Source organism: Mus caroli, unplaced genomic scaffold, assembly GCF_978045245.1.
Source record: "Mus caroli unplaced genomic scaffold, Mus_caroli_1 scaffold_8, whole genome shotgun sequence".
Classification (NCBI taxonomy): Eukaryota; Metazoa; Chordata; class Mammalia; order Rodentia; family Muridae; genus Mus; species Mus caroli.
Window position 1 is genome coordinate 87,673,797 of NW_028227263.1, and position 20,218 is coordinate 87,694,014.

The 20,218-nt window shown below is 46.9% G+C and overlaps 11 non-coding genes across 11 annotated transcripts; all 11 read left to right on the forward strand.

Annotated features, from left to right (window-relative positions):
• The first annotated feature begins 1,135 nt into the window (after positions 1 to 1,135).
• Positions 1,136 to 1,214, forward strand: LOC147003171 (small nucleolar RNA SNORD115). The gene has a single exon (XR_015048122.1). It is a non-coding gene; the product is annotated as a small nucleolar RNA SNORD115 (small nucleolar RNA).
• Positions 1,215 to 2,973: 1,759 nt separating this feature from the next.
• LOC147003172 (small nucleolar RNA SNORD115) lies at positions 2,974 to 3,052 on the forward strand. Its single transcript, XR_015048123.1, has one exon. It is a non-coding gene; the product is annotated as a small nucleolar RNA SNORD115 (small nucleolar RNA).
• A 1,759-nt stretch (positions 3,053 to 4,811) lies between these two features.
• On the forward strand, positions 4,812 to 4,890 carry LOC147003173 (small nucleolar RNA SNORD115). Its single transcript, XR_015048170.1, has one exon. It is a non-coding gene; the product is annotated as a small nucleolar RNA SNORD115 (small nucleolar RNA).
• A 1,759-nt stretch (positions 4,891 to 6,649) lies between these two features.
• LOC147003174 (small nucleolar RNA SNORD115) lies at positions 6,650 to 6,728 on the forward strand. The gene has a single exon (XR_015048124.1). It is a non-coding gene; the product is annotated as a small nucleolar RNA SNORD115 (small nucleolar RNA).
• Positions 6,729 to 8,486: 1,758 nt separating this feature from the next.
• On the forward strand, positions 8,487 to 8,565 carry LOC147003175 (small nucleolar RNA SNORD115). Its single transcript, XR_015048125.1, has one exon. It is a non-coding gene; the product is annotated as a small nucleolar RNA SNORD115 (small nucleolar RNA).
• A 1,759-nt stretch (positions 8,566 to 10,324) lies between these two features.
• LOC147003176 (small nucleolar RNA SNORD115) lies at positions 10,325 to 10,403 on the forward strand. The gene has a single exon (XR_015048126.1). It is a non-coding gene; the product is annotated as a small nucleolar RNA SNORD115 (small nucleolar RNA).
• A 1,758-nt stretch (positions 10,404 to 12,161) lies between these two features.
• LOC147003177 (small nucleolar RNA SNORD115) lies at positions 12,162 to 12,240 on the forward strand. The gene has a single exon (XR_015048127.1). It is a non-coding gene; the product is annotated as a small nucleolar RNA SNORD115 (small nucleolar RNA).
• A 1,758-nt stretch (positions 12,241 to 13,998) lies between these two features.
• On the forward strand, positions 13,999 to 14,077 carry LOC147003178 (small nucleolar RNA SNORD115). The gene has a single exon (XR_015048171.1). It is a non-coding gene; the product is annotated as a small nucleolar RNA SNORD115 (small nucleolar RNA).
• A 1,759-nt stretch (positions 14,078 to 15,836) lies between these two features.
• Positions 15,837 to 15,915, forward strand: LOC147003179 (small nucleolar RNA SNORD115). Its single transcript, XR_015048172.1, has one exon. It is a non-coding gene; the product is annotated as a small nucleolar RNA SNORD115 (small nucleolar RNA).
• A 1,759-nt stretch (positions 15,916 to 17,674) lies between these two features.
• Positions 17,675 to 17,753, forward strand: LOC147003180 (small nucleolar RNA SNORD115). The gene has a single exon (XR_015048128.1). It is a non-coding gene; the product is annotated as a small nucleolar RNA SNORD115 (small nucleolar RNA).
• Positions 17,754 to 19,512: 1,759 nt separating this feature from the next.
• Positions 19,513 to 19,591, forward strand: LOC147003181 (small nucleolar RNA SNORD115). Its single transcript, XR_015048129.1, has one exon. It is a non-coding gene; the product is annotated as a small nucleolar RNA SNORD115 (small nucleolar RNA).
• Positions 19,592 to 20,218: the final 627 nt, after the last annotated feature.

A 20,218-nucleotide genomic window follows, 5' to 3' on the forward strand; every position in this document is an offset into this window, starting at 1 on the left:
TCCAGGGCCATTTGGGACTCTCCCTTTCCCATGCCACAGGAGACCCAAGGGACAGAGCCTTTCTTAGGGAGAAAGAAGGATTCTATGGTGTCCAACAGTGCTGGCCTACAAATGATGTGTTGGCAAAGGGCAATCCATCCAGCAATTATCTCAAAGATCTCAACCCAGAGGGAATTTACTTTGTGCATGTGGTGAGATGTTCATTTTTAAGTTGGTTCCCACCACCTGCCAAATTTCTTCATGGTATCATTTAGGGCGCCAAGAGCCTCACTGCAGAATCACTGAGGAAACAAAGGCCTACACATTAGGTTGATACAGGGAAATGCCAGGTGTTTAAAGGACCTACTTCCACTCTGATTCAAAACACCAAGGCCTGACTTGGATACAAAGACAGTGGTTACCCTCTCCTTTTCCAGGCTGGGCAACCCGTAGCAGCTTCACACAAACGGATCCATGTATCCACATTGGTTCTGTGGCCTGGGCCCAGGATTCTCGGGAGAGCTTCAGGAATCACAGTTCACACTTAGTGCTGTCATGCAACATAGAGCTTACAGAGGTCTGATGCCACCTTGGCACTTTGAAGAAGAACCCATCGTTTACTTTAATCATCCTCCAAATATCTATCTCTAGTTGTGTTTTATTGTCCTGTCCATAGTATTTGGGCAGCTCACCTTGAATGTTGATCCCTACAAAATTGCGAATCTAAGGTCACATGTGATGTGGCTTTTGCTTCGAGAGGAAGCAGTAAATCAGTTGGATTGCCAGGGCTCCTTTGTGCTTCCATGGATGTTTCCCTATGCTAGCCAGGACGACTTGTGTGTGCTGGGCCTGGTAGTAATAGAAGAGGCAAGCACAGGACAGTTCCTGCACAATGAAATTGCACCAGTAGAGCTCCAGAAAAGTGTCTCATATTTCTGACATTTATGTCAAGAAGGGACAACAAGCGCCTTGACTTCTTTCCCTTTCCTCTTTAGGAAGTCATTCTTCCAAGTTTCAAGAAAGGGTGCCCTTGCTTGCCTCTCAGACGTTTCGTCCCTGCATCCCTCTCCAGTTCCACGAGATCACTCCTAACTCTGAGGCAGTTTTGGAAAGGAAGGTAAGTGGTTGGATTAGGTTAGGTGTTCTGTCTAGGCCTGGGTCAATGATGACAACCCAAAGTCATGAAGAGAGGTGATGACATAAAATTCATGCTCAATAGGATTACGCTGAGGCCCAACCAGGGCGACAGGGTTACAAGAGGTCCGTTGACTCCTTGGGAGGGCTCTTGGGTGACTTCCCTGAGGTCCTCAGATGCCCTTGCCCTGTTTCCCATGGCAGGAAATGTGGACATCTAGGGTGCACATTGTTTGGCAAACACTGCATGCCAACAAGCACCTTGTCCCACTTTCGAACCTTGGGCATTTCTGCAAGGCACGCCCCTTGCTCATGACCCTGTCTTTTCTGCTGTTTTGCAGTCATCTCACATGCCACCTTGGAGGGCAGAGAACCACAGATAATCAGGTAAGTGGTATGAACATGGTAAGGCCTCCACCTCCAGGTGACCTGCCCGTTCATGTTTTGGCTTTCAATTCTGAGCCAGTCTGTCCTTTCTGAATTGAGGGAGGACAAAATGGTATGCAATGGAACCAAACGAAGCTCGATTTGGGCTATGTTCTCCCATGTAGACCCCCTGGTTTTTAAAGTTCTAAGGAATTTTTTTCGATCCCCGAAAATTGTTTTCTCATGATTTTGACCTACTTCTCATGGAGAGAAGAGGATGACATTTTTAGAATGTTGGGAGCTCATACTTTGATGCTTACAAGGCTATTGTCAATAGGTTCAGGAGGACAACACAAGTCTCCAGGGCCATTTGGGACTCTCCCTTTCCCATGCCACAGGAGACCCAAGGGACAGAGCCTTTCTTAGGGAGAAAGAAGGATTCTATGGTGTCCAACAGTGCTGGCCTACAAATGATGTGTTGGCAAAGGGCAATCCATCCAGCAATTATCTCAAAGATCTCAACCCAGAGGGAATTTACTTTGTGCATAGGGTGAGATGTTCATTTTTAAGTTGGTTCCCACCACCTGCCAAATTTCTTCATGGTATCATTTAGGGCGCCAAGAGCCTCACTGCAGAATCACTGAGGAAACAAAGGCCTACACATTAGGTTGATACAGGGAAATGCCAGGTGTTTAAAGGACCTAATTCCACTCTGATTCAAAACACCAAGGCCTGACTTGGATACAAAGACAGTGGTTACCCTCTCCTTTTCCAGGCTGGGCAACCCGTAGCAGCTTCACACAAACGGATCCATGTATCCACATTGGTTCTGTGGTTTGGGCCCAAGATTCTCGGGAGAGCTTCAGGAATCACAGTTCACACTTAGTGCTGTCATGCAACATAGAGCTTACAGAGGTCTGATGCCACCTTGGCACTTTGAAGAAGAACCCATCGTTTACTTTAATCATCCTCCAAATATCTATCTCTAGTTGTGTTTTATTGTCCTGTCCATAGTATTTGGGCAGCTCACCTTGAATGTTGATCCCTACAAAATTGCGAATCTAAGGTCACATGTGATGTGGCTTTTGCTTCGAGAGGAAGCAGTAAATCAGTTGGATTGCCAGGGCTCCTTTGTGCTTCCATGGATGTTTCCCTATGCTAGCCAGGACGACTTGTGTGTGCTGGGCCTGGTAGTAATAGAAGAGGCAAGCACAGGACAGTTCCTGCACAATGAAATTGCACCAGTAGAGCTCCAGAAAAGTGTCTCATATTTCTGACATTTATGTCAAGAAGGGACAACAAGCGCCTTGACTTCTTTCCCTTTCCTCTTTAGGAAGTCATTCTTCCAAGTTTCAAGAAAGGGTGCCCTTGCTTGCCTCTCAGACGTTTCGTCCCTGTATCCCTCTCCAGTTCCACGAGATCACTCCTAACTCTGAGGCAGTTTTGGAAAGGAAGGTAAGTGGTTGGATTAGGTTAGGTGTTCTGTCTAGGCCTGGGTCAATGATGACAACCCAAAGTCATGAAGAGAGGTGATGACATAAAATTCATGCTCAATAGGATTACGCTGAGGCCCAACCAGGGCGACAGGGTTACAAGAGGTCCGTTGAGTCCTTGGGAGGGCTCTTGGGTGACTTCCCTGAGGTCCTCAGATGCCCTTGCCCTGTTTCCCATGGCAGGAAATGTGGACATCTAGGGTGCACATTGTTTGGCAAACACTGCATGCCAACAAGCACCTTGTCCCACTTTCGAACCTTGGGCATTTCTGCAAGGCACGCCCCTTGCTCATGACCCTGTCTTTTCTGCTGTTTTGCAGTCATCTCACATGCCACCTTGGAGGGCAGAGAACCACAGATAATCAGGTAAGTGGTATGAACATGGTAAGGCCTCCACCTCCAGGTGACCTGCCCGTTCATGTTTTGGCTTTCAATTCTGAGCCAGTCTGTCCTTTCTGAATTGAGGGAGGACAAAATGGTATGCAATGGAACCAAACGAAGCTCGATTTGGGCTATGTTCTCCCATGTAGACCCCCTGGTTTTTAAAGTTCTAAGGAATTTTTTTCGATCCCCGAAAATTGTTTTCTCATGATTTTGACCTACTTCTCATGGAGAGAAGAGGATGACATTTTTAGAATGTTGGGAGCTCATACTTTGATGCTTACAAGGCTATTGTCAATAGGTACAGGAGGACAACACAAGTCTCCAGGGCCATTTGGGACTCTCCCTTTCCCATGCCACAGGAGACCCAAGGGACAGAGCCTTTCTTAGGGAGAAAGAAGGATTCTATGGTGTCCAACAGTGCTGGCCTACAAATGATGTGTTGGCAAAGGGCAATCCATCCAGCAATTATCTCAAAGATCTCAACCCAGAGGGAATTTACTTTGTGCATAGGGTGAGATGTTCATTTTTAAGTTGGTTCCCACCACCTGCCAAATTTCTTCATGGTATCATTTAGGGCGCCAAGAGCCTCACTGCAGAATCACTGAGGAAACAAAGGCCTACACATTAGGTTGATACAGGGAAATGCCAGGTGTTTAAAGGACCTAATTCCACTCTGATTCAAAACACCAAGGCCTGACTTGGATACAAAGACAGTGGTTACCCTCTCCTTTTCCAGGCTGGGCAACCCGTAGCAGCTTCACACAAACGGATCCATGTATCCACATTGGTTCTGTGGCCTGGGCCCAGGATTCTCGGGAGAGCTTCAGGAATCACAGTTCACACTTAGTGCTGTCATGCAACATAGAGCTTACAGAGGTCTGATGCCACCTTGGCACTTTGAAGAAGAACCCATCGTTTACTTTAATCATCCTCCAAATATCTATCTCTAGTTGTGTTTTATTGTCCTGTCCATAGTATTTGGGCAGCTCACCTTGAATGTTGATCCCTACAAAATTGCGAATCTAAGGTCACATGTGATGTGGCTTTTGCTTCGAGAGGAAGCAGTAAATCAGTTGGATTGCCAGGGCTCCTTTGTGCTTCCATGGATGTTTCCCTATGCTAGCCAGGACGACTTGTGTGTGCTGGGCCTGGTAGTAATAGAAGAGGCAAGCACAGGACAGTTCCTGCACAATGAAATTGCACCAGTAGAGCTCCAGAAAAGTGTCTCATATTTCTGACATTTATGTCAAGAAGGGACAACAAGCGCCTTGACTTCTTTCCCTTTCCTCTTTAGGAAGTCATTCTTCCAAGTTTCAAGAAAGGGTGCCCTTGCTTGCCTCTCAGACGTTTCGTCCCTGCATCCCTCTCCAGTTCCACGAGATCACTCCTAACTCTGAGGCAGTTTTGGAAAGGAAGGTAAGTGGTTGGATTAGGTTAGGTGTTCTGTCTAGGCCTGGGTCAATGATGACAACCCAACGTCATGAAGAGAGGTGATGACATAAAATTCATGCTCAATAGGATTACGCTGAGGCCCAACCAGGGCGACAGGGTTACAAGAGGTCCGTTGACTCCTTGGGAGGGCTCTTGGGTGACTTCCCTGAGGTCCTCAGATGCCCTTGCCCTGTTGCCCATGGCAGGAAATGTGGACATCTAGGGTGCACATTGTTTGGCAAACACTGCATGCCAACAAGCACCTTGTCCCACTTTCGAACCTTGGGCATTTCTGCAAGGCACGCCCCTTGCTCATGACCCTGTCTTTTCTGCTGTTTTGCAGTCATCTCACATGCCACCTTGGAGGGCAGAGAACCACAGATTATCAGGTAAGTGGTATGAACATGGTAAGGCCTCCACCTCCAGGTGACCTGCCCGTTCATGTTGTGGCTTTCAATTCTGAGCCAGTCTGTCCTTTCTGAATTGAGGGAGGACAAAATGGTATGCAATGGAACCAAACGAAGCTCGATTTGGGCTATGTTCTCCCATGTAGACCCCCTGGTTTTTAAAGTTCTAAGGAATTTTTTTCGATCCCCGAAAATTGTTTTCTCATGATTTTGACCTACTTCTCATGGAGAGAAGAGGATGACATTTTTAGAATGTTGGGAGCTCATACTTTGATGCTTACAAGGCTATTGTCAATAGGTACAGGAGGACAACACAAGTCTCCAGGGCCATTTGGGACTCTCCCTTTCCCATGCCACAGGAGACCCAAGGGACAGAGCCTTTCTTAGGGAGAAAGAAGGATTCTATGGTGTCCAACAGTGCTGGCCTACAAATGATGTGTTGGCAAAGGGCAATCCATCCAGCAATTATCTCAAAGATCTCAACCCAGAGGGAATTTACTTTGTGCATAGGGTGAGATGTTCATTTTTAAGTTGGTTCCCACCACCTGCCAAATTTCTTCATGGTATCATTTAGGGCGCCAAGAGCCTCACTGCAGAATCACTGAGGAAACAAAGGCCTACACATTAGGTTGATACAGGGAAATGCCAGGTGTTTAAAGGACCTAATTCCACTCTGATTCAAAACACCAAGGCCTGACTTGGATACAAAGACAGTGGTTACCCTCTCCTTTTCCAGGCTGGGCAACCCGTAGCAGCTTCACACAAACGGATCCATGTATCCACATTGGTTCTGTGGCCTGGGCCCAGGATTCTCGGGAGAGCTTCAGGAATCACAGTTCACACTTAGTGCTGTCATGCAACATAGAGCTTACAGAGGTCTGATGCCACCTTGGCACTTTGAAGAAGAACCCATCGTTTACTTTAATCATCCTCCAAATATCTATCTCTAGTTGTGTTTTATTGTCCTGTCCATAGTATTTGGGCAGCTCACCTTGAATGTTGATCCCTACAAAATTGCGAATCTAAGGTCACATGTGATGTGGCTTTTGCTTCGAGAGGAAGCAGTAAATCAGTTGGATTGCCAGGGCTCCTTTGTGCTTCCATGGATGTTTCCCTATGCTAGCCAGGATGACTTGTGTGTGCTGGGCCTGGTAGTAATAGAAGAGGCAAGCACAGGACAGTTCCTGCACAATGAAATTGCACCAGTAGAGCTCCAGAAAAGTGTCTCATATTTCTGACATTTATGTCAAGAAGGGACAACAAGCGCCTTGACTTCTTTCCCTTTCCTCTTTAGGAAGTCATTCTTCCAAGTTTCAAGAAAGGGTGCCCTTGCTTGCCTCTCAGACGTTTCGTCCCTGCATCCCTCTCCAGTTCCACGAGATCACTCCTAACTCTGAGGCAGTTTTGGAAAGGAAGGTAAGTGGTTGGATTAGGTTAGGTGTTCTGTCTAGGCCTGGGTCAATGATGACAACCCAAAGTCATGAAGAGAGGTGATGACATAAAATTCATGCTCAATAGGATTACGCTGAGGCCCAACCAGGGCGACAGGGTTACAAGAGGTCCGTTGACTCCTTGGGAGGGCTCTTGGGTGACTTCCCTGAGGTCCTCAGATGCCCTTGCCCTGTTTCCCATGGCAGGAAATGTGGACATCTAGGGTGCACATTGTTTGGCAAACACTGCATGCCAACAAGCACCTTGTCCCACTTTCGAACCTTGGGCATTTCTGCAAGGCACGCCCCTTGCTCATGACCCTGTCTTTTCTGCTGTTTTGCAGTCATCTCACATGCCACCTTGGAGGGCAGAGAACCACAGATAATCAGGTAAGTGGTATGAACATGGTAAGGCCTCCACCTCCAGGTGACCTGCCCGTTCATGTTTTGGCTTTCAATTCTGAGCCAGTCTGTCCTTTCTGAATTGAGGGAGGACAAAATGGTATGCAATGGAACCAAACGAAGCTCGATTTGGGCTATGTTCTCCCATGTAGACCCCCTGGTTTTTAAAGTTCTAAGGAATTTTTTTCGATCCCCGAAAATTGTTTTCTCATGATTTTGACCTACTTCTCATGGAGAGAAGAGGATGACATTTTTAGAATGTTGGGAGCTCATACTTTGATGCTTACAAGGCTATTGTCAATAGGTACAGGAGGACAACACAAGTCTCCAGGGCCATTTGGGACTCTCCCTTTCCCATGCCACAGGAGACCCAAGGGACAGAGCCTTTCTTAGGGAGAAAGAAGGATTCTATGGTGTCCAACAGTGCTGGCCTACAAATGATGTGTTGGCAAAGGGCAATCCATCCAGCAATTATCTCAAAGATCTCAACCCAGAGGGAATTTACTTTGTGCATAGGGTGAGATGTTCATTTTTAAGTTGGTTCCCACCACCTGCCAAATTTCTTCATGGTATCATTTAGGGCGCCAAGAGCCTCACTGCAGAATCACTGAGGAAACAAAGGCCTACACATTAGGTTGATACAGGGAAATGCCAGGTGTTTAAAGGACCTAATTCCACTCTGATTCAAAACACCAAGGCCTGACTTGGATACAAAGACAGTGGTTACCCTCTCCTTTTCCAGGCTGGGCAACCCGTAGCAGCTTCACACAAACGGATCCATGTATCCACATTGGTTCTGTGGCCTGGGCCCAGGATTCTCGGGAGAGCTTCAGGAATCACAGTTCACACTTAGTGCTGTCATGCAACATAGAGCTTACAGAGGTCTGATGCCACCTTGGCACTTTGAAGAAGAACCCATCGTTTACTTTATCATCCTCCAAATATCTATCTCTAGTTGTGTTTTATTGTCCTGTCCATAGTATTTGGGCAGCTCACCTTGAATGTTGATCCCTACAAAATTGCGAATCTAAGGTCACATGTGATGTTGCTTTTGCTTCGAGAGGAAGCAGTAAATCAGTTGGATTGCCAGGGCTCCTTTGTGCTTCCATGGATGTTTCCCTATGCTAGCCAGGACGACTTGTGTGTGCTGGGCCTGGTAGTAATAGAAGAGGCAAGCACAGGACAGTTCCTGCACAATGAAATTGCACCAGTAGAGCTCCAGAAAAGTGTCTCATATTTCTGACATTTATGTCAAGAAGGGACAACAAGCGCCTTGACTTCTTTCCCTTTCCTCTTTAGGAAGTCATTCTTCCAAGTTTCAAGAAAGGGTGCCCTTGCTTGCCTCTCAGACGTTTCGTCCCTGCATCCCTCTCCAGTTCCACGAGATCACTCCTAACTCTGAGGCAGTTTTGGAAAGGAAGGTAAGTGGTTGGATTAGGTTAGGTGTTCTGTCTAGGCCTGGGTCAATGATGACAACCCAAAGTCATGAAGAGAGGTGATGACATAAAATTCATGCTCAATAGGATTACGCTGAGGCCCAACCAGGGCGACAGGGTTACAAGAGGTCCGTTGACTCCTTGGGAGGGCTCTTGGGTGACTTCCCTGAGGTCCTCAGATGCCCTTGCCCTGTTTCCCATGGCAGGAAATGTGGACATCTAGGGTGCACATTGTTTGGCAAACACTGCATGCCAACAAGCACCTTGTCCCACTTTCGAACCTTGGGCATTTCTGCAAGGCACGCCCCTTGCTCATGACCCTGTCTTTTCTGCTGTTTTGCAGTCATCTCACATGCCACCTTGGAGGGCAGAGAACCACAGATAATCAGGTAAGTGGTATGAACATGGTAAGGCCTCCACCTCCAGGTGACCTGCCCGTTCATGTTTTGGCTTTCAATTTTGAGCCAGTCTGTCCTTTCTGAATTGAGGGAGGACAAAATGGTATGCAATGGAACCAAACGAAGCTCGATTTGGGCTATGTTCTCCCATGTAGACCCCCTGGTTTTTAAAGTTCTAAGGAATTTTTTTCGATCCCCGAAAATTGTTTTCTCATGATTTTGACCTACTTCTCATGGAGAGAAGAGGATGACATTTTTAGAATGTTGGGAGCTCATACTTTGATGCTTACAAGGCTATTGTCAATAGGTACAGGAGGACAACACAAGTCTCCAGGGCCATTTGGGACTCTCCCTTTCCCATGCCACAGGAGACCCAAGGGACAGAGCCTTTCTTAGGGAGAAAGAAGGATTCTATGGTGTCCAACAGTGCTGGCCTACAAATGATGTGTTGGCAAAGGGCAATCCATCCAGCAATTATCTCAAAGATCTCAACCCAGAGGGAATTTACTTTGTGCATAGGGTGAGATGTTCATTTTTAAGTTGGTTCCCACCACCTGCCAAATTTCTTCATGGTATCATTTAGGGCGCCAAGAGCCTCACTGCAGAATCACTGAGGAAACAAAGGCCTACACATTAGGTTGATACAGGGAAATGCCAGGTGTTTAAAGGACCTAATTCCACTCTGATTCAAAACACCAAGGCCTGACTTGGATACAAAGACAGTGGTTACCCTCTCCTTTTCCAGGCTGGGCAACCCGTAGCAGCTTCACACAAACGGATCCATGTATCCACATTGGTTCTGTGGCCTGGGCCCAGGATTCTCGGGAGAGCTTCAGGAATCACAGTTCACACTTAGTGCTGTCATGCAACATAGAGCTTACAGAGGTCTGATGCCACCTTGGCACTTTGAAGAAGAACCCATCGTTTACTTTAATCATCCTCCAAATATCTATCTCTAGTTGTGTTTTATTGTCCTGTCCATAGTATTTGGGCAGCTCACCTTGAATGTTGATCCCTACAAAATTGCGAATCTAAGGTCACATGTGATGTGGCTTTTGCTTCGAGAGGAAGCAGTAAATCAGTTGGATTGCCAGGGCTCCTTTGTGCTTCCATGGATGTTTCCCTATGCTAGCCAGGATGACTTGTGTGTGCTGGGCCTGGTAGTAATAGAAGAGGCAAGCACAGGACAGTTCCTGCACAATGAAATTGCACCAGTAGAGCTCCAGAAAAGTGTCTCATATTTCTGACATTTATGTCAAGAAGGGACAACAAGCGCCTTGACTTCTTTCCCTTTCCTCTTTAGGAAGTCATTCTTCCAAGTTTCAAGAAAGGGTGCCCTTGCTTGCCTCTCAGACGTTTCGTCCCTGCATCCCTCTCCAGTTCCACGAGATCACTCCTAACTCTGAGGCAGTTTTGGAAAGGAAGGTAAGTGGTTGGATTAGGTTAGGTGTTCTGTCTAGGCCTGGGTCAATGATGACAACCCAAAGTCATGAAGAGAGGTGATGACATAAAATTCATGCTCAATAGGATTACGCTGAGGCCCAACCAGGGCGACAGGGTTACAAGAGGTCCGTTGACTCCTTGGGAGGGCTCTTGGGTGACTTCCCTGAGGTCCTCAGATGCCCTTGCCCTGTTTCCCATGGCAGGAAATGTGGACATCTAGGGTGCACATTGTTTGGCAAACACTGCATGCCAACAAGCACCTTGTCCCACTTTCGAACCTTGGGCATTTCTGCAAGGCACGCCCCTTGCTCATGACCCTGTCTTTTCTGCTGTTTTGCAGTCATCTCACATGCCACCTTGAAGGGCAGAGAACCACAGATAATCAGGTAAGTGGTATGAACATGGTAAGGCCTCCACCTCCAGGTGACCTGCCCGTTCATGTTTTGGCTTTCAATTCTGAGCCAGTCTGTCCTTTCTGAATTGAGGGATGACAAAATGGTATGCAATGGAACCAAACGAAGCTCGATTTGGGCTATGTTCTCCCATGTAGACCCCCTGGTTTTTAAAGTTCTAAGGAATTTTTTTCGATCCCCGAAAATTGTTTTCTCATGATTTTGACCTACTTCTCATGGAGAGAAGAGGATGACATTTTTAGAATGTTGGGAGCTCATACTTTGATGCTTACAAGGCTATTGTCAATAGGTACAGGAGGACAACACAAGTCTCCAGGGCCATTTGGGACTCTCCCTTTCCCATGCCACAGGAGACCCAAGGGACAGAGCCTTTCTTAGGGAGAAAGAAGGATTCTATGGTGTCCAACAGTGCTGGCCTACAAATGATGTGTTGGCAAAGGGCAATCCATCCAGCAATTATCTCAAAGATCTCAACCCAGAGGGAATTTACTTTGTGCATAGGGTGAGATGTTCATTTTTAAGTTGGTTCCCACCACCTGCCAAATTTCTTCATGGTATCATTTAGGGCGCCAAGAGCCTCACTGCAGAATCACTGAGGAAACAAAGGCCTACACATTAGGTTGATACAGGGAAATGCCAGGTGTTTAAAGGACCTAATTCCACTCTGATTCAAAACACCAAGGCCTGACTTGGATACAAAGACAGTGGTTACCCTCTCCTTTTCCAGGCTGGGCAACCCATAGCAGCTTCACACAAACGGATCCATGTATCCACATTGGTTCTGTGGCCTGGGCCCAGGATTCTCGGGAGAGCTTCAGGAATCACAGTTCACACTTAGTGCTGTCATGCAACATAGAGCTTACAGAGGTCTGATGCCACCTTGGCACTTTGAAGAAGAACCCATCATTTACTTTATCATCCTCCAAATATCTATCTCTAGTTGTGTTTTATTGTCCTGTCCATAGTATTTGGGCAGCTCACCTTGAATGTTGATCCCTACAAAATTGCGAATCTAAGGTCACATGTGATGTGGCTTTTGCTTCGAGAGGAAGCAGTAAATCAGTTGGATTGCCAGGGCTCCTTTGTGCTTCCATGGATGTTTCCCTATGCTAGCCAGGACGACTTGTGTGTGCTGGGCCTGGTAGTAATAGAAGAGGCAAGCACAGGACAGTTCCTGCACAATGAAATTGCACCAGTAGAGCTCCAGAAAAGTGTCTCATATTTCTGACATTTATGTCAAGAAGGGACAACAAGCGCCTTGACTTCTTTCCCTTTCCTCTTTAGGAAGTCATTCTTCCAAGTTTCAAGAAAGGGTGCCCTTGCTTGCCTCTCAGACGTTTCGTCCCTGCATCCCTCTCCAGTTCCACGAGATCACTCCTAACTCTGAGGCAGTTTTGGAAAGGAAGGTAAGTGGTTGGATTAGGTTAGGTGTTCTGTCTAGGCCTGGGTCAATGATGACAACCCAAAGTCATGAAGAGAGGTGATGACATAAAATTCATGCTCAATAGGATTACGCTGAGGCCCAACCAGGGCGACAGGGTTACAAGAGGTCCGTTGACTCCTTGGGAGGGCTCTTGGGTGACTTCCCTGAGGTCCTCAGATGCCCTTGCCCTGTTTCCCATGGCAGGAAATGTGGACATCTAGGGTGCACATTGTTTGGCAAACACTGCATGCCAACAAGCACCTTGTCCCACTTTCGAACCATGGGCATTTCTGCAAGGCACGCCCCTTGCTCATGACCCTGTCTTTTCTGCTGTTTTGCAGTCATCTCACATGCCACCTTGGAGGGCAGAGAACCACAGATAATCAGGTAAGTGGTATGAACATGGTAAGGCCTCCACCTCCAGGTGACCTGCCCGTTCATGTTTTGGCTTTCAATTCTGAGCCAGTCTGTCCTTTCTGAATTGAGGGAGGACAAAATGGTATGCAATGGAACCAAACGAAGCTCGATTTGGGCTATGTTCTCCCATTTAGACCCCCTGGTTTTTAAAGTTCTAAGGAATTTTTTTCGATCCCCGAAAATTGTTTTCTCATGATTTTGACCTACTTCTCATGGAGAGAAGAGGATGACATTTTTAGAATGTTGGGAGCTCATACTTTGATGCTTACAAGGCTATTGTCAATAGGTTCAGGAGGACAACACAAGTCTCCAGGGCCATTTGGGACTCTCCCTTTCCCATGCCACAGGAGACCCAAGGGACAGAGCCTTTCTTAGGGAGAAAGAAGGATTCTATGGTGTCCAACAGTGCTGGCCTACAAATGATGTGTTGGCAAAGGGCAATCCATCCAGCAATTATCTCAAAGATCTCAACCCAGAGGGAATTTACTTTGTGCATAGGGTGAGATGTTCATTTTTAAGTTGGTTCCCACCACCTGCCAAATTTCTTCATGGTATCATTTAGGGTGCCAAGAGCCTCACTGCAGAATCACTGAGGAAACAAAGGCCTACACATTAGGTTGATACAGGGAAATGCCAGGTGTTTAAAGGACCTAATTCCACTCTGATTCAAAACACCAAGGCCTGACTTGGATACAAAGACAGTGGTTACCCTCTCCTTTTCCAGGCTGGGCAACCCGTAGCAGCTTCACACAAACGGATCCATGTATCCACATTGGTTCTGTGGCCTGGGCCCAGGATTCTCGGGAGAGCTTCAGGAATCACAGTTCACACTTAGTGCTGTCATGCAACATAGAGCTTACAGAGGTCTGATGCCACCTTGGCACTTTGAAGAAGAACCCATCGTTTACTTTATCATCCTCCAAATATCTATCTCTAGTTGTGTTTTATTGTCCTGTCCATAGTATTTGGGCAGCTCACCTTGAATGTTGATCCCTACAAAATTGCGAATCTAAGGTCACATGTGATGTGGCTTTTGCTTCGAGAGGAAGCAGTAAATCAGTTGGATTGCCAGGGCTCCTTTGTGCTTCCTTGGATGTTTCCCTATGCTAGCCAGGACGACTTGTGTGTGCTGGGCCTGGTAGTAATAGAAGAGGCAAGCACAGGACAGTTCCTGCACAATGAAATTGCACCAGTAGAGCTCCAGAAAAGTGTCTCATATTTCTGACATTTATGTCAAGAAGGGACAACAAGCGCCTTGACTTCTTTCCCTTTCCTCTTTAGGAAGTCATTCTTCCAAGTTTCAAGAAAGGGTGCCCTTGCTTGCCTCTCAGACGTTTCGTCCCTGCATCCCTCTCCAGTTCCACGAGATCACTCCTAACTCTGAGGCAGTTTTGGAAAGGAAGGTAAGTGGTTGGATTAGGTTAGGTGTTCTGTCTAGGCCTGGGTCAATGATGACAACCCAACGTCATGAAGAGAGGTGATGACATAAAATTCATGCTCAATAGGATTACGCTGAGGCCCAACCAGGGCGACAGGGTTACAAGAGGTCCGTTGACTCCTTGGGAGGGCTCTTGGGTGACTTCCCTGAGGTCCTCAGATGCCCTTGCCCTGTTTCCCATGGCAGGAAATGTGGACATCTAGGGTGCACATTGTTTGGCAAACACTGCATGCCAACAAGCACCTTGTCCCACTTTCGAACCTTGGGCATTTCTGCAAGGCACGCCCCTTGCTCATGACCCTGTCTTTTCTGCTGTTTTGCAGTCATCTCACATGCCACCTTGGAGGGCAGAGAACCACAGATAATCAGGTAAGTGGTATGAACATGGTAAGGCCTCCACCTCCAGGTGACCTGCCCGTTCATGTTTTGGCTTTCAATTCTGAGCCAGTCTGTCCTTTCTGAATTGAGGGAGGACAAAATGGTATGCAATGGAACCAAACGAAGCTCGATTTGGGCTATGTTCTCCCATGTAGACCCCCTGGTTTTTAAAGTTCTAAGGAATTTTTTTCGATCCCCGAAAATTGTTTTCTCATGATTTTGACCTACTTCTCATGGAGAGAAGAGGATGACATTTTTAGAATGTTGGGAGCTCATACTTTGATGCTTACAAGGCTATTGTCAATAGGTACAGGAGGACAACACAAGTCTCCAGGGCCATTTGGGACTCTCCCTTTCCCATGCCACAGGAGACCCAAGGGACAGAGCCTTTCTTAGGGAGAAAGAAGGATTCTATGGTGTCCAACAGTGCTGGCCTACAAATGATGTGTTGGCAAAGGGCAATCCATCCAGCAATTATCTCAAAGATCTCAACCCAGAGGGAATTTACTTTGTGCATAGGGTGAGATGTTCATTTTTAAGTTGGTTCCCACCACCTGCCAAATTTCTTCATGGTATCATTTAGGGCGCCAAGAGCCTCACTGCAGAATCACTGAGGAAACAAAGGCCTACACATTAGGTTGATACAGGGAAATGCCAGGTGTTTAAAGGACCTAATTCCACTCTGATTCAAAACACCAAGGCCTGACTTGGATACAAAGACAGTGGTTACCCTCTCCTTTTCCAGGCTGGGCAACCCGTAGCAGCTTCACACAAACGGATCCATGTATCCACATTGGTTCTGTGGCCTGGGCCCAGGATTCTCGGGAGAGCTTCAGGAATCACAGTTCACACTTAGTGCTGTCATGCAACATAGAGCTTACAGAGGTCTGATGCCACCTTGGCACTTTGAAGAAGAACCCATCGTTTACTTTAATCATCCTCCAAATATCTATCTCTAGTTGTGTTTTATTGTCCTGTCCATAGTATTTGGGCAGCTCACCTTGAATGTTGATCCCTACAAAATTGCGAATCTAAGGTCACATGTGATGTGGCTTTTGCTTCGAGAGGAAGCAGTAAATCAGTTGGATTGCCAGGGCTCCTTTGTGCTTCCATGGATGTTTCCCTATGCTAGCCAGGACGACTTGTGTGTGCTGGGCCTGGTAGTAATAGAAGAGGCAAGCACAGGACAGTTCCTGCACAATGAAATTGCACCAGTAGAGCTCCAGAAAAGTGTCTCATATTTCTGACATTTATGTCAAGAAGGGACAACAAGCGCCTTGACTTCTTTCCCTTTCCTCTTTAGGAAGTCATTCTTCCAAGTTTCAAGAAAGGGTGCCCTTGCTTGCCTCTCAGACGTTTCGTCCCTGCATCCCTCTCCAGTTCCACGAGATCACTCCTAACTCTGAGGCAGTTTTGGAAAGGAAGGTAAGTGGTTGGATTAGGTTAGGTGTTCTGTCTAGGCCTGGGTCAATGATGACAACCCAACGTCATGAAGAGAGGTGATGACATAAAATTCATGCTCAATAGGATTACGCTGAGGCCCAACCAGGGCGACAGGGTTACAAGAGGTCCGTTGACTCCTTGGGAGGGCTCTTGGGTGACTTCCCTGAGGTCCTCAGATGCCCTTGCCCTGTTTCCCATGGCAGGAAATGTGGACATCTAGGGTGCACATTGTTTGGCAAACACTGCATGCCAACAAGCACCTTGTCCCACTTTCGAACCTTGGGCATTTCTGCAAGGCACGCCCCTTGCTCATGACCCTGTCTTTTCTGCTGTTTTGCAGTCATCTCACATGCCACCTTGGAGGGCAGAGAACCACAGATTATCAGGTAAGTGGTATGAACATGGTAAGGCCTCCACCTCCAGGTGACCTGCCCGTTCATGTTGTGGCTTTCAATTCTGAGCCAGTCTGTCCTTTCTGAATTGAGGGAGGACAAAATGGTATGCAATGGAACCAAACGAAGCTCGATTTGGGCTATGTTCTCCCATGTAGACCCCCTGGTTTTTAAAGTTCTAAGGAATTTTTTTCGATCCCCGAAAATTGTTTTCTCATGATTTTGACCTACTTCTCATGGAGAGAAGAGGATGACATTTTTAGAATGTTGGGAGCTCATACTTTGATGCTTACAAGGCTATTGTCAATAGGTACAGGAGGACAACACAAGTCTCCAGGGCCATTTGGGACTCTCCCTTTCCCATGCCACAGGAGACCCAAGGGACAGAGCCTTTCTTAGGGAGAAAGAAGGATTCTATGGTGTCCAACAGTGCTGGCCTACAAATGATGTGTTGGCAAAGGGCAATCCATCCAGCAATTATCTCAAAGATCTCAACCCAGAGGGAATTTACTTTGTGCATAGGGTGAGATGTTCATTTTTAAGTTGGTTCCCACCACCTGCCAAATTTCTTCATGGTATCATTTAGGGCACCAAGAGCCTCACTGCAGAATCACTGAGGAAACAAAGGCCTACACATTAGGTTGATACAGGGAAATGCCAGGTGTTTAAAGGACCTAATTCCACTCTGATTCAAAACACCAAGGCCTGACTTGGATACAAAGACAGTGGTTACCCTCTCCTTTTCCAGGCTGGGCAACCCGTAGCAGCTTCACACAAACGGATCCATGTATCCACATTGGTTCTGTGGCCTGGGCCCAGGATTCTCGGGAGAGCTTCAGGAATCACAGTTCACACTTAGTGCTGTCATGCAACATAGAGCTTACAGAGGTCTGATGCCACCTTGGCACTTTGAAGAAGAACCCATCGTTTACTTAAATCATCCTCCAAATATCTATCTCTAGTTGTGTTTTATTGTCCTGTCCATAGTATTTGGGCAGCTCACCTTGAATGTTGATCCCTACAAAATTGCGAATCTAAGGTCACATGTGATGTGGCTTTTGCTTCGAGAGGAAGCAGTAAATCAGTTGGATTGCCAGGGCTCCTTTGTGCTTCCATGGATGTTTCCCTATGCTAGCCAGGACGACTTGTGTGTGCTGGGCCTGGTAGTAATAGAAGAGGCAAGCACAGGACAGTTCCTGCACAATGAAATTGCACCAGTAGAGCTCCAGAAAAGTGTCTCATATTTCTGACATTTATGTCAAGAAGGGACAACAAGCGCCTTGACTTCTTTCCCTTTCCTCTTTAGGAAGTCATTCTTCCAAGTTTCAAGAAAGGGTGCCCTTGCTTGCCTCTCAGACGTTTCGTCCCTGCATCCCTCTCCAGTTCCACGAGATCACTCCTAACTCTGAGGCAGTTTTGGAAAGGAAGGTAAGTGGTTGGATTAGGTTAGGTGTTCTGTCTAGGCCTGGGTCAATGATGACAACCCAAAGTCATGAAGAGAGGTGATGACATAAAATTCATGCTCAATAGGATTACGCTGAGGCCCAACCAGGGCGACAGGGTTACAAGAGGTCCGTTGACTCCTTGGGAGGGCTCTTGGGTGACTTCCCTGAGGTCCTCAGATGCCCTTGCCCTGTTTCCCATGGCAGGAAATGTGGACATCTAGGGTGCACATTGTTTGGCAAACACTGCATGCCAACAAGCACCTTGTCCCACTTTCGAACCTTGGGCATTTCTGCAAGGCACGCCCCTTGCTCATGACCCTGTCTTTTCTGCTGTTTTGCAGTCATCTCACATGCCACCTTGGAGGGCAGAGAACCACAGATAATCAGGTAAGTGGTATGAACATGGTAAGGCCTCCACCTCCAGGTGACCTGCCCGTTCATGTTTTGGCTTTCAATTCTGAGCCAGTCTGTCCTTTCTGAATTGAGGGAGGACAAAATGGTATGCAATGGAACCAAACGAAGCTCGATTTGGGCTATGTTCTCCCATGTAGACCCCCTGGTTTTTAAAGTTCTAAGGAATTTTTTTCGATCCCCGAAAATTGTTTTCTCATGATTTTGACCTACTTCTCATGGAGAGAAGAGGATGACATTTTTAGAATGTTGGGAGCTCATACTTTGATGCTTACAAGGCTATTGTCAATAGGTACAGGAGGACAACACAAGTCTCCAGGGCCATTTGGGACTCTCCCTTTCCCATGCCACAGGAGACCCAAGGGACAGAGCCTTTCTTAGGGAGAAAGAAGGATTCTATGGTGTCCAACAGTGCTGGCCTACAAATGATGTGTTGGCAAAGGGCAATCCATCCAGCAATTATCTCAAAGATCTCAACCCAGAGGGAATTTACTTTGTGCATAGGGTGAGATGTTCATTTTTAAGTTGGTTCCCACCACCTGCCAAATTTCTTCATGGTATCATTTAGGGCGCCAAGAGCCTCACTGCAGAATCACTGAGGAAACAAAGGCCTACACATTAGGTTGATACAGGGAAATGCCAGGTGTTTAAAGGACCTAATTCCACTCTGATTCAAAACACCAAGGCCTGACTTGGATACAAAGACAGTGGTTACCCTCTCCTTTTCCAGGCTGGGCAACCCGTAGCAGCTTCACACAAACGGATCCATGTATCCACATTGGTTCTGTGGCCTGGGCCCAGGATTCTCGGGAGAGCTTCAGGAATCACAGTTCACACTTAGTGCTGTCATGCAACATAGAGCTTACAGAGGTCTGATGCCACCTTGGCACTTTGAAGAAGAACCCATCGTTTACTTTAATCATCCTCCAAATATCTATCTCTAGTTGTGTTTTATTGTCCTGTCCATAGTATTTGGGCAGCTCACCTTGAATGTTGATCCCTACAAAATTGCGAATCTAAGGTCACATGTGATGTGGCTTTTGCTTCGAGAGGAAGCAGTAAATCAGTTGGATTGCCAGGGCTCCTTTGTGCTTCCATGGATGTTTCCCTATGCTAGCCAGGACGACTTGTGTGTGCTGGGCCTGGTAGTAATAGAAGAGGCAAGCACAGGACAGTTCCTGCACAATGAAATTGCACCAGTAGAGCTCCAGAAAAGTGTCTCATATTTCTGACATTTATGTCAAGAAGGGACAACAAGCACCTTGACTTCTTTCCCTTTCCTCTTTAGGAAGTCATTCTTCCAAGTTTCAAGAAAGGGTGCCCTTGCTTGCCTCTCAGACGTTTCGTCCCTGCATCCCTCTCCAGTTCCACGAGATCACTCCTAACTCTGAGGCAGTTTTGGAAAGGAAGGTAAGTGGTTGGATTAGGTTAGGTGTTCTGTCTAGGCCTGGGTCAATGATGACAACCCAAAGTCATGAAGAGAGGTGATGACATAAAATTCATGCTCAATAGGATTACGCTGAGGCCCAACCAGGGAGACAGGGTTACAAGAGGTCCGTTGACTCCTTGGGAGGGCTCTTGGGTGACTTCCCTGAGGTCCTCAGATGCCCTTGCCCTGTTTCCCATGGCAGGAAATGTGGACATCTAGGGTGCACATTGTTTGGCAAACACTGCATGCCAACAAGCACCTTGTCCCACTTTCGAACCTTGGGCATTTCTGCAAGGCACGCCCCTTGCTCATGACCCTGTCTTTTCTGCTGTTTTGCAGTCATCTCACATGCCACCTTGGAGGGCAGAGAACCACAGATAATCAGGTAAGTGGTATGAACATGGTAAGGCCTCCACCTCCAGGTGACCTGCCCGTTCATGTTTTGGCTTTCAATTCTGAGCCAGTCTGTCCTTTCTGAATTGAGGGAGGACAAAATGGTATGCAATGGAACCAAACGAAGCTCGATTTGGGCTATGTTCTCCCATGTAGACCCCCTGGTTTTTAAAGTTCTAAGGAATTTTTTTCGATCCCCGAAAATTGTTTTCTCATGATTTTGACCTACTTCTCATGGAGAGAAGAGGATGACATTTTTAGAATGTTGGGAGCTCATACTTTGATGCTTACAAGGCTATTGTCAATAGGTACAGGAGGACAACACAAGTCTCC